This window comes from Anabas testudineus, chromosome 8 (assembly GCF_900324465.2).
Source record: "Anabas testudineus chromosome 8, fAnaTes1.2, whole genome shotgun sequence".
In the NCBI taxonomy this organism is placed as follows: domain Eukaryota; kingdom Metazoa; phylum Chordata; class Actinopteri; order Anabantiformes; family Anabantidae; genus Anabas; species Anabas testudineus.
The window spans coordinates 3,044,848-3,056,853 of NC_046617.1; positions in this window are offsets into that span (position 1 = coordinate 3,044,848).

Genomic DNA, 12,006 nt, shown 5'->3' on the forward strand with positions numbered 1-12,006 from the left:
ATGAACTGAGGCATCAGAGAGGCCAAGGTAGCTTATAAGCTGAAGCTCTAACATCAGACTGCAGCAGCTCCAGTCTCAAAGTGCAGGAGCACGAGGTGAGGTGTATGCTGAGGGCAGTGAACCCCAGGAAGGCTGCTGGACCGGACTGTGTGATTGGGAAGGTCCTCAGTAAGTATGCAAACCAGCTGGCTGGGGTCTTCACCAACATTTTCAACTCGTTACTTTCTCAGTCCTACATCCCACCATGCCTGAAGTCAGCCACAATTGTCCCGCTGCCCAAAAAGACCTCCATCAGCAGCCTCAATGGCCCTAACCCTAACCCTAACCCTACCAACCAGTAGCTCTGACACCTGTCATAATGAAGTGTTTTGAAAACTGGTTCGACGTCACATCATGTCCTACCTCCCACCCACACTCGACCCACTGCAGTTTGCATTCAGAGCTAACAAGAGGACAGAGTACGCCCACACCGCCATTTCCCACCTGGAAACACAAGGCTGTTATGTTAGGCTGCTCTTTGTCAACTTTAGCTCTGCATTTAACACAATACTACCTGACAGACTGTCAGCAAAATAGATAGACATTGGACTTCCTCCCTCCACCTGCTGTTGGATCAAAGACTTTCTCAGAGTACAGAAAGTCAGAGTGGGTCCTCATCTCTCCACAGCCCTGACATTAAACACTGGTTCCCCAAAAGGCTGTGTGCTGAGTCCTCTGCTGTACACCCTGTACACGTTTCACTGTGTCAGTACACACCCAGACAATGTAGTCATTAAGTTTGCTGATGACACAAACTTGACTTATTAATGGGGAGTGTGTGAAGAGGGTGCCGAGCTTCAAGTACCTAGGTGTGCACATAGATGACCTCCAATGGAGCTCAAACGCTGCAGAGGTTATGAAAAAGGCCCAATAAGGTCTTTACTTCCCGAGGATCCAACCTGAAGAGAGAGCTGCTGGTTGCCTTCTACCGTTGCTCCATTGAGAGTGTGCTAACATACTGCATCTCTGTGTGGTTTTCAAGCTGCACCATGGCACACAAGAAGGTGCTACAAAGGGTCATAAACACTGCCCAAAACATCATTGGCCACCCTCTTTCTTCACTGAAGGACCTCTACAGCACTTGCTGGGCACGCAACAGCCTGAAAGACTGCACACACCCAGGACACCAGGTGTTTAAGACATTGCCTTAAACACCCTCCACACCACACATCTGGTTTAGTTTTCTGAGTAGAGTGTATATTCTGTATATTAAATTATTTACCGTATTTTCCGCACTATAAGGCGCACCGCATTATAAGGCGCACCTTTAATGAATGGCCCACTTTAAAACTTTTTTCATATATAAGGCGCACCGCATTATAAGGCGCATAGAATAGACGCTACAGTAGAGGCTGGCGTTACGTTATGCAACATTAGATGGAGCTGCGCTAAAGGGAATGTCAACAAAACAGTCAGAGTGTAGTAGGACCAATAATAAGGCCGAAGCAATCTACTCAGTTCAGCGCGTTTATTGCCACGGTAAAACAAACTGGTTCATGTCTATGCTGAGTGTGCTTTATACGTTTGTGCCTTGGAAAGCATTTGTCTTTGTAAGTATTAACATGTTTATTGTCATTAGAAGTATGTTAGTTGTTACCTGTTACATGTGATAAATTACGTGTGCGTGTTATTGTAATTAGCTTCATTCAAGTCAAGCTAGCATGTGCGAGTGTAACACACCAAATGTGTAACGATGTGTATTATTTGTTAATTTAGTTTCTTTCAGTTACATAAAGAATAGATAGGAGTTTGTCCTAAACTGTAGCCATCTTGCTTTGTTCCCTCAGAAACTCTGTTTAGTCTTCTTTACTTGGCCATCTTGTTGCTGCCTCCACTTCTGCACCATTGATTCGTTAATGTTAAACGTCTATTCCCGTGTTCTACTGCGTGACTGAGTCAATATTGATCCATATATAAGGCGCACCGGATTATAAGGCGCACTGTCGGCTTTTGAGAAAATGTAAGACTTTTAGGTGCGCCATATAGTGCGGAAAATACGGTATATATTTTTTTTCAATAACGTTTAATTTAATCACCTGTATTTGGTTGAGTAATTTTTAGTTTATTGGCCAATTCTATCAGCAGTTTGATTGATATTCTCTGCAGTGAACTGGGGAGTAGTTCAGTTAATGAGACACATAGAAAAGATATTACTGGGTAAACACCATTGATTGATGCAAGTGACCCACATTTACCACAAACACACACACAGACACGCCCACAAACACACACACACACACACACACACACACACAGTCACAATAAGACCCAAACTTTCAAACCCAATTGTCCACCAAAATATGAGCAACTGTGATTGTCCTGTGTATAATGATTCTAGTGGCTACAAGTGTTGCAGAGATTACTCTTATGGAAAATAAAAAAAATGTGATAACAGCAAAAGCGTGAATGTACCTAGTAGGCTTGGGTGCAACCTTATCAATTTTAAAAGAAGGACCTCTGTTCTACTTCTTAGGAAAAGTGTCAGCTCATGTTTTACAGGAAAAGCGTGTGTCAACACCTGATAATGAGGATTATCAGTATTTAATGTTATCTTACAACCCACACACACGTTTGTATTCATATGATTGGAAACTGACTTATAATGCCACGTCAGTACTCAGCTTATGAAACTTGCACATTCATACACACACACACACAGTCAAGACTTTCGTGACTGATAATACTTTCCATTGCACATCATGCACTAGTATAGGACATCGCTTTAAACACAATTGACAAAACACAATCTAAACTGTTTTTTGACAGCAGCTGCTTATTAGATACAGCATACTGTAACATGTACATGTAAAAAAGGCAAATGCTGAAAGACTTTATTAAATAATATTTAAAAAAACTTTATTGTAATTTACCTACTAATCCCATAGAACATTTTTTACGCCCCAATTCTTTCAGGAATGGCTGCATCACAGTCCAGCTGTAACATCTGCACCAGAACTGATCACTGCCACTCTAGTAAATGATATTTTTCCACCTAGGGTGCAGCAAAGGCTATTTCTGAAAGTCAAAAGTCGTTCCTACCTGGATCCTACCAGTTGACTCTCATACTGTGAAGATCATTCGACAACTGTTACCCTCCCTGGGAATGGCCAGTTAACAAAGATCATGGTAAGAAAGGTGTGTAATGGTCTGGCAGGTCACACAGAACCTCAGGGTAATGTCTAGGACTCTAGAGGCCTCTCTGTGACTAATAAAGTTAATGACTCTTCCATCAGGAGAACATTGAACAACATTATTGGCAGAACTGGTTACTGGAAGAATGTTTTCTAGATGGATGAGGGGTTGTAGTCTTAAGAGACTCTTTCACGCACACACAGCAAAACATTAATATAGTGGTCAAACATTGTGATCTGGATTACTATTAAATTAGTATTTTTTGACCAACATGCTTAAGTGACTGGACATAGACACTACACTTGAAGGGAATAGCAAAGGACCACTATGATGAGCTAATGGTTGGAAGAAGACAGCAAAAGAAAGTGGCCAGGTGTTTGGTGACACAGCCCAACAAGTCATGTGTAAATATGTTTAATCAGACCACAATCTGTCACCATAATGAGTTATGCTGAGAATGGAGTGACAGTATCTGTGTAAAATAAATACTGAAATATCTTAGAGCAGTGTTTTAAAGTTTAATGTCAATAGGAATAACTAATTAAACTATTTCAAGGCTCTTACTGTTATGAAGCTCAAGGAGTCCGAGATGAGATTTTGCAGGTTGCAGGAAAGTGTGTTGAAAAAAGGCTGTTGAAGGGCTTCTGGGCTATAGGTAGTGGCTAGAGTGACCACCTACCAAGCTGGCTGCCAGTGGGCAAGGGGGTGGGGGGTTCTCACTTGATTCAGGTCCATATCTACAGCTCCATCCTTACGTCTTAGCATGATTCTTAAACAGTAAATCAAAGTATTCACATCTCTTTTTCTCTAGCAGAATCCAAACATCCAAAAATCCAGATTCACAACACTGGTTATGTGGCCTTTTTGGGGCTATGTGAAAGGGCAGCATGATAAATAGAAGACAAGTTGTGTCTAAGTCCTCCACCACTGTTGAGAGAGGGGGTGTTGATTTGCACATGCAAGGTTTTTTTTTTTTTTGGTACTTATTACAGTCTTTTATTTAGATTGGTGTCTGCTCCTTTTTCATTTGCTAGTGTGTCAACTGTCATCCTCATTTGTTTCCTGCTCCCTCCATTCACCTTTTCCCCGACCTCTGGCTTTCATCCACGGTTTGTAAGTTTGAGTGCAGTTAGTTTGTTTGTTAGTGTTTGTTTATCTTTGTGTCTTGTTTCTGTGTTTGCTGCGTTTTGTTTTCTAGTTTGTTTGTTCCAGTATTTAACTGCATTTTCTTTTCTCCTTAGTTCCAGCTTCGGCTGACTGGTTTTTTATTAGTCCCAGTGTTTGCTGTGGTTTTGTTTTGTTTCGACTGTTTTTGGTTTGTTTTTGCTTTATTTCTTGCTTTGGCTGTGATTTTGATTTCCGTTTACTGTGTTTTCTTTGATATTGAGATTAGTGAGTTTTTAGTTTGCCTGCCTTTGCAGGGTTCTTTAGGGTTTTAGATGACATTACGTCTGTTCTGCATTTATTTATATATATATGTGTTTTGTTAATAAATCTTGTTGGGAAATTTGGCTGAAAATTTTGCAGCCATTTTTGTTTTGTACTTTGAGTTGTAACATTGCTTTTTTTATGGGATTTATGACACAGTATATCTACATAAATAGAGAAGCAATTTTTAACAGATATCTTTATTTTTATATTTCAGCTTGATAGTGTGTTCTTTAATAAATATGCAAAACTGAAAGACTTACTTCCCGGGTGTTTTAAAAAGGTGGGACAGGGGCATTTCTACCACTGTGTTACATCATCCTTTTTTAAATGACACTGAATGACTGGGCAGTTGCTGGGGGAGGGCATTTTGTTCATCAGAATCAGATCAGAATCACCTTAAAAACAGGAACCAGGTGGTCATGTCTTTGAACTGAGTGCTGCAGCTTTGTAATTGCCATAGACAGAGGAAAAACAGAATGAAGAAGTGTCACTGAGACGATCCTGAGCAGCTTTTCCTGACTCAACAATGATGACCAGTCAACAGAAAACCTTTTACTTTTTGACTGTTGGTAAGTGTATATTTCCATCCTTTTAATCACTACCAATAGGAACCTAAATAACAATTCACCCACTTTTCAGACTGCTTAATGCAATGATCCATTTTTTTGCTCTTGCAGTCTCTTTTATCTTAATGCCATCATCGCCTGTTGCAGGTCAGTCTATTCTAGTGTGTCATCATGACATATTTTTAGATGAATACTTAACATTAAAATATTTCTTTATGTCTTTTTTGTTATTGTGTCTCACAGGTGTTCAAATCAAATTAGCTGGGTCTGGGTTTCCATGCACTGGAAGAGTTGAAATTCTTTACAACAACACCTGGGGTACAGTCTGTAAAGATAAGTGGGACTCAAAAAATGATGAGGTGGTTTGCAGAGAGTTGAACTGTGGTACAGCACTGAATGTCATCAATTCATTGCCAATCATACAGTTTGGTGGAGGAACTGGACAAATCTGGCTTGATGATGTGGACTGTTCAGGAACTGAAAAGTCTCTAATCGATTGTAAACATAGAGGATTTGGGAACCACAACTGTAGACACAGCAAGGACGTTGGTGTGACCTGTTCAGGTGAAAAATATTTAGCATCACTGGCATCACTTTTCACATTAATTCAGACTCTGAATTAATACAGACCCTTTAGGCAATTTAAGTATTTAAAGATTTTTATGCAAAGCTATGAAGGTCAGAAACAAACAAAGGTTAGGACAAAGTTTGGAATGTCTCTGTATCACTGAAAGCCAGAAAACAACAAGGAATGAATTACAAGTCGAATATATATAAAAAAATATATTAATATCATTGAAAATATCCATTCTAATTAATATACTGTATACAAGGAAACATATGCAGACATATACTGTACTACACTACACTTTCTCACTCAATGCTTAAAATAACTTGATAAATGACCCAGAGCATTAGTATTAAGTAATTATGTGATTTTTTTTCTTCAACCTCAAAACTGGGAGATCCTCTTAGTTTGCTGTTATTGATATAGTGTTAAGACTTAACACAGACATTGTGGGGATTTGGTGTTGGGGCCTTAAACACAAACTGGATTTCTACGCAGATCCTATTTTGTTACTTTTATTACTACTCAAGTATACCTAAAATTAAATGAATGATATGAAACAGAAAGAAACTTGACAAAACATACATCTTCTTTAAAAAAGCTTTGTAAAAGTAATATGTCACCAAAAAGCAACAACAGGAAAACCAAACACTGTAAGAAAAATACAATCAATGTTATTCATATGCATAATTTTGATTATTCTTCAATCAATACCTGCCTTGAAAAGCACAGTTCAATTTACAGAGCTTATTATTGTTTCATTGTTACCGCATTCCAATAGTTAGCCCATAATGGTTTTTCAGCTGGTTATCTCGCTACTATATGCTGATCTGAAAAAGAAAGTTAAATGAAACTTATTTCACTGATTGCTGTGCCTCACCCTGATTAATCTTATTTTTTTCAGACATTGTACCAAAGCCCAGAATCTCTATAAATCCTGCTGGTGAAGTTTCCTGGGGTCAGGACATTAGCATCACTTGTTCAGTTTCAGATGAGCTGTTAGGTGGAACATTCATACTGAAGAAGACTTCAGGTTCAGTCAGAGAGACACAAGCATCAAGTACCAACTCTGCTACCTTTAACATTCATAAAGTCAACTTCGATGATGAAGGATCGTACCAGTGTCAGTATGAGAAATATATTTTAGTTGAAAGACTCCACTCTGCCTGGAGTGATTCTATCAGACTCTCTGTGACTGGTAAGAAAAATAAATTCATTTTCCTGAATTAACCCCTCATTGCCTAATTTATTTACAAATATATCATGTATTTTTTTTAAGCAGATGTTAAACTAACTTGATTAACTTTACATTAATTTGACTATAGCACATAGAGCAGATATACATTTACAAATTAATAGGCATAAATTGACAAAATAGTGATTAATCACATTTGTTTTTGCCTTTTCCCATTACAGGTATGTAGACTTTTTTATTGATGTGACAAAATTATTTTAAGTGACTACAACAACAAATCTAGCTAAATCTCAATTGCATTCTAAGTGAAGCAGTATGAGGCAAATTTGTGACCATCAGCATCAGCGGGTTATTGTTTTATTCATAACAAAATAATGAAAGAGTTGCAAACTAAAAAAAGTAAATAGCTTTGCTTAAAGGAAACATTTAATTCTCTAATATTGTGCTTCTCTTTACAGTTAGCCTTCCAAAGCCCAGCATCTCCATGAATCCTGCTGGTGAAGTTAACTTGGGTCAGGACGTTGACATCACTTGTTCAATCTCTATTCAGCTTTTAGGCGGAACGTTCAGTTTGCAGCAGATACCAGGTTCAGTCAGAGAGAATCAAACATCAAGTACCAACTCAGCTACCTTTAGAATTCATAAAGTTGGCCTTGACAAAGAGGGGTTGTACCAGTGTCAGTACCACATAAGGATCTCAGGTCGTGACTTCCACTCCTCTCTAAGCAATTCTGTCAAACTCTCCATTACTGGTAAGAAAAATTATATTTTCCAAGGTGTAGTTCAAAATTATCACAGTTCTCATACTGTCACTATAGAACCCCAAAATACATTGGTTGTGTTAGAAAAAAACTGTCTTAAAACAGTTTTTTGTTTGGTTATAGCTCAGAAGAACAATGCAGAGCCACTAGGTATTGACATATTACACTGCCTGTGTAGGCAAAAAAAAAAAAAAAAAAGAAAAAGTTACCAGCTGGATTTAACTAAGCAAATGGGAATTATCCATGCAATAATTATTCCAATGAATAATTACAGGCATGGCTTCACCAAAGAAATTACATTTTATTACAAATAGATAAAAGTCTAAATGATACAAATAGTATGTATACTAAAAAATAGTTTCAGTTTTAATTACAACACAACAATTGGCAACAATTGCCTTAAAATGTTCTTACACCATATTAAGGTGCCACTACTGGGCACATTTTTTTTTTTTTTTTTAACTTTTATCAAAGTTTAAGAAAACAATAAAACATACCGTTCATGGGGGAGGGGACAGATCATCACAGCAACCTCCACATGTGCACCTGTAACAACTGGACCAACCACCTCACTCCATACCACTGACCCCCACCTATGAAGCGTAAACTATAGCTAAAAAAGGATTTTAGGTGCACTTTAACACACCCAGCAATAACACTAACAACTAAAGAAAAACAGCATGATTGAAGCAAAGTCAACAGGCAATAAAACACAGTAATGCCACTTAAAATAAATTGAATAAAGCAATGTATAAAATGAATGAAGCCCCAAAACAAATTTACTACCACACTGCTGGTTCCTATTAAGGAAAATGGGGGGCATGTGGCATCACCAGGTGAGGCCTGATAGGAGCACTGGTAACGCTACAGGGAGACGTTAGTGGGCCTCACTAAACATAATTGATTTTATATTTTATTTAACTCTGATGCAGTCAGTAGCTTGTCATTTCTTAAACAACCATGTCTGAAGACACATCCTGTGATCAGGGAGAAGATGTTAATTTGTATCAGAAGGGTCCAATTATTGGCAAGAATCAAGCAAAGAGAACATCTAAGGATGTTTAGTTAAGACATGTCCAGTTGAGGAAGGTCATGTGGTCTGATGAGTCCAGATTTACCCTGTTCCAGAGTGATGTTGCATCAGGGTAAGAAGAGAGATGGGTGAAGTGATGCACCCATCATGACTAATGTCTATCTTACAAGCCTGTGGGGGCAGTGCTATGATCTGGGGCTGCTGCAGTTGGTCAGGTCTAGGTTCAGTAATGTTAGGTGTCCAAAGAATGAGGTCAGCTGACTACCTGTATATACCGATTTACCAGGTTATTCAATCAGTGGATTTATTCTTCCCTGATGTCACATGGATATGACAAGATGACAATGTCAGGATTCATGGGACTCAAATTGTGAAAAGAATGGTTCAGGAAGCATGACACATTATCTTCACACATAGATTGGAATGAAACTCTGAACGGAAATAAATGTTGAGACATTGCAGAAGCTTATCGAAATGATGCCGCGGTGAATGCTGTAATCAATGCTACAGGTCCAACAAAATATTAGTGTGTGACTTTTTTCTTATACACAGGCAGTGTGTATACTGAATATAAATTAAGGTTAGAAATTGAAAGGAAAATTTGGCTTGATATTTAAATGAAATAATTAATAAAATAAATGTTTTTCCTTAATGATGGATAGAGTCTTTTAATAAAAATGATTGAATAGTGGTCCAATCGAAATATTTTCAGATTTAAAAGAACTTAATATTCATAAATATTTCTGTTTTTTTATACCTACTGTAGCATGGCTAATGAAGCCCAATATCTCCCTGGCATCTCATGAGGGAGGATTGGTCCTGAGTCCTGAAGGTGCAGAGGTCATCAAGGGTTCCAGCTTTGTCATCACCTGCTCCATTAACTCCATCTATCCTGATGGTCATTTCTTTCTTATCTTCTCTGGCTCCAATGTTATCGACACCAAGTCAGCAGTCGACCACTCAGCTTCCTTTAACTTCCCTGTAGCTGAGTATAAACACCAGGGCAACTACAGCTGTGTGTATGAAGTCACACTGTCTACACGGAAATTCAATTCCACTGAGACTGCACAGATCAGTGTTGTAATTAAATGTAAGTAGACAATAAAGTATTATGGAATTTACCACCTTTAAGACTGCTCAAGCAAGTGAAATAAGTTTATTCATTTTAGGTAGCCCTAACAAGAAAAGCAAGAACTGAAATAAAAGGGAGAGCTTGTTTTTCCAGGTTGACTTTTGGCCTTCTTGTCACGTAGTGGGTAGGATTAATAGTGAACGGCATACTCTAGTGGAAGACTTCAGTTTGAGTTCAGTTTATTATATGCTGTGTTTCTATACCACAAAATGAAGATTGTATCAGTGAAATTGGTTTCATATTTGGTTAAGCTATTCACCTGGAGACATGCTCACCCAGAATTCAATGGTGAATTGTGATTCTTCACAGGGGAGGCTGTTCTACCTGAAGACCTGGTTAACAAGAATCTCTGCCTCATAAAAAATAGGTTTCAATTTATTAGGTTTATAGCTACCTTCAGGTGATGAGAGTGAATAGTAAAAACTGAAAATCATGACAAATCTACAGGACTGAGGGACTATAACTGTTTAGAAACAGGAAAAAGGGAGAAGGTGCCCATGGACAGCTGTTTCCACCTCTAGCTGTAAGTCAATCTTAATGATCCCAAATCTAATGGAAGGAGGCAAAATGAACTCCAGAGTGGCTGGTTCTTTTGGAGGTTCATCTTCTGTGGAATATATGAAAGCACAGTGAGAGTAGTTGAAAAACAAAGCCCATATAGCCTGTTTGGGGTTTGGTCTGTTGGTTATCTTCAAGTACTCAAGGTTTCAATAATAATTTTGAATAAGTCTATAGTCAGTCAGAAAAGCGCCTGCACATTTGGTTTACTAGTCCATTGGGTCAAGTTATGATTAAAGTTAACTTACGTCTCTACCCATACTGTGGCTGTGGCACACTATAATCAGAGGCAAGATGTCATGTGACTGTCATGTTAATTGCCTACACAGTGGCTAGTTAGTTACTGAGGTAAACCCCCATTTGTTGAAGGAGCTTCCTGTGGCAAGTTACATTTGTGGGGCTTGAAGATACCCTGCTATCCAGACACCTCTCAGCACTCAAGCCACTTACTCATCTGCATCTTTGAGAGTCATCCACATTCATGGTCAATGGATCTTTATATTTTTTTTCCCTGAGCTATGGTTCCACATTTAGTTTGCTTTTGAACTGTGCACTGGGAGTTATCCGAATATCACAAATGGAGCTAAGGCTGAGGTATACTGGGATTTATTTATATATCACTCTAACTAAAATAGCTGTATTTTGAGGATTACAGTGCATCATGTGGAGCAGAATAAAATAATACGAAGAGATTATTGTACACTGTACACTCACATATAATACAATTATATGTGAGTGTACAGGGTGTTAATGTTAATGTGTAAATATTCAATAAGAATGTAATTGACATAAGGATGTGATTAACATGGGTGGTTTCACTGAGCAAATATTCTGTCGTCTATCTATCGTGTTCTGAATATTAATATTTTGTTTTTATATTTGCTAGATTACATTGTTGTAAGTGGTTAATGTATATCCTGTCTGGTCAGGTGTAATGAGAGATTATGGTAATTTCATTTGTAGTTACTTCAGGTAGCCACCGTGACAGTGAGAGAAATTCTAAAGGCCCTTACAACACCCATACAGTCATTTGTCAGGTGAAATAGGATACAAGAGAGGCAAAATCACACTTCACTGGATACAAGAGAGGCAAAATCACACTTCACTGGATACAAGAGAGGCAAAATCACACTTCACTGGATACAAGAGAGGCAAAATCACACTTCACTGGATACAAGAGAGGCAAAATCACACTTCACTGGATACAAGAGAGGCAAAATCACACTTCACTGGATACAAGAGAGGCAAAATCACACTTCACTGGATACAAGAGAGGCAACAACACACTTCACTGGATACAAGAGAGGCAACAACACACTTCACTGGATACAAGAGAGGCAACAACACACTTTACTATAATCCTTCAGCCAGAGAAACACAGTAAAGGGTTGTTGGAGAAGGGAGCTGAAGTTTCAGTAACTTGGTCAGTTTTATAGTGACATAGCATTATGATGTTTAACCCCCTTTAGCCTAATTCTAAGCTGCACATTGTAGTCATTTTAAGCGCAAGTTGGATGTCAGCTATATATAATAATAATGTGCCCAACTGAAGTGTAGTACAGTTTAAGTAGAAAGGTTGCTCTTGAAAACA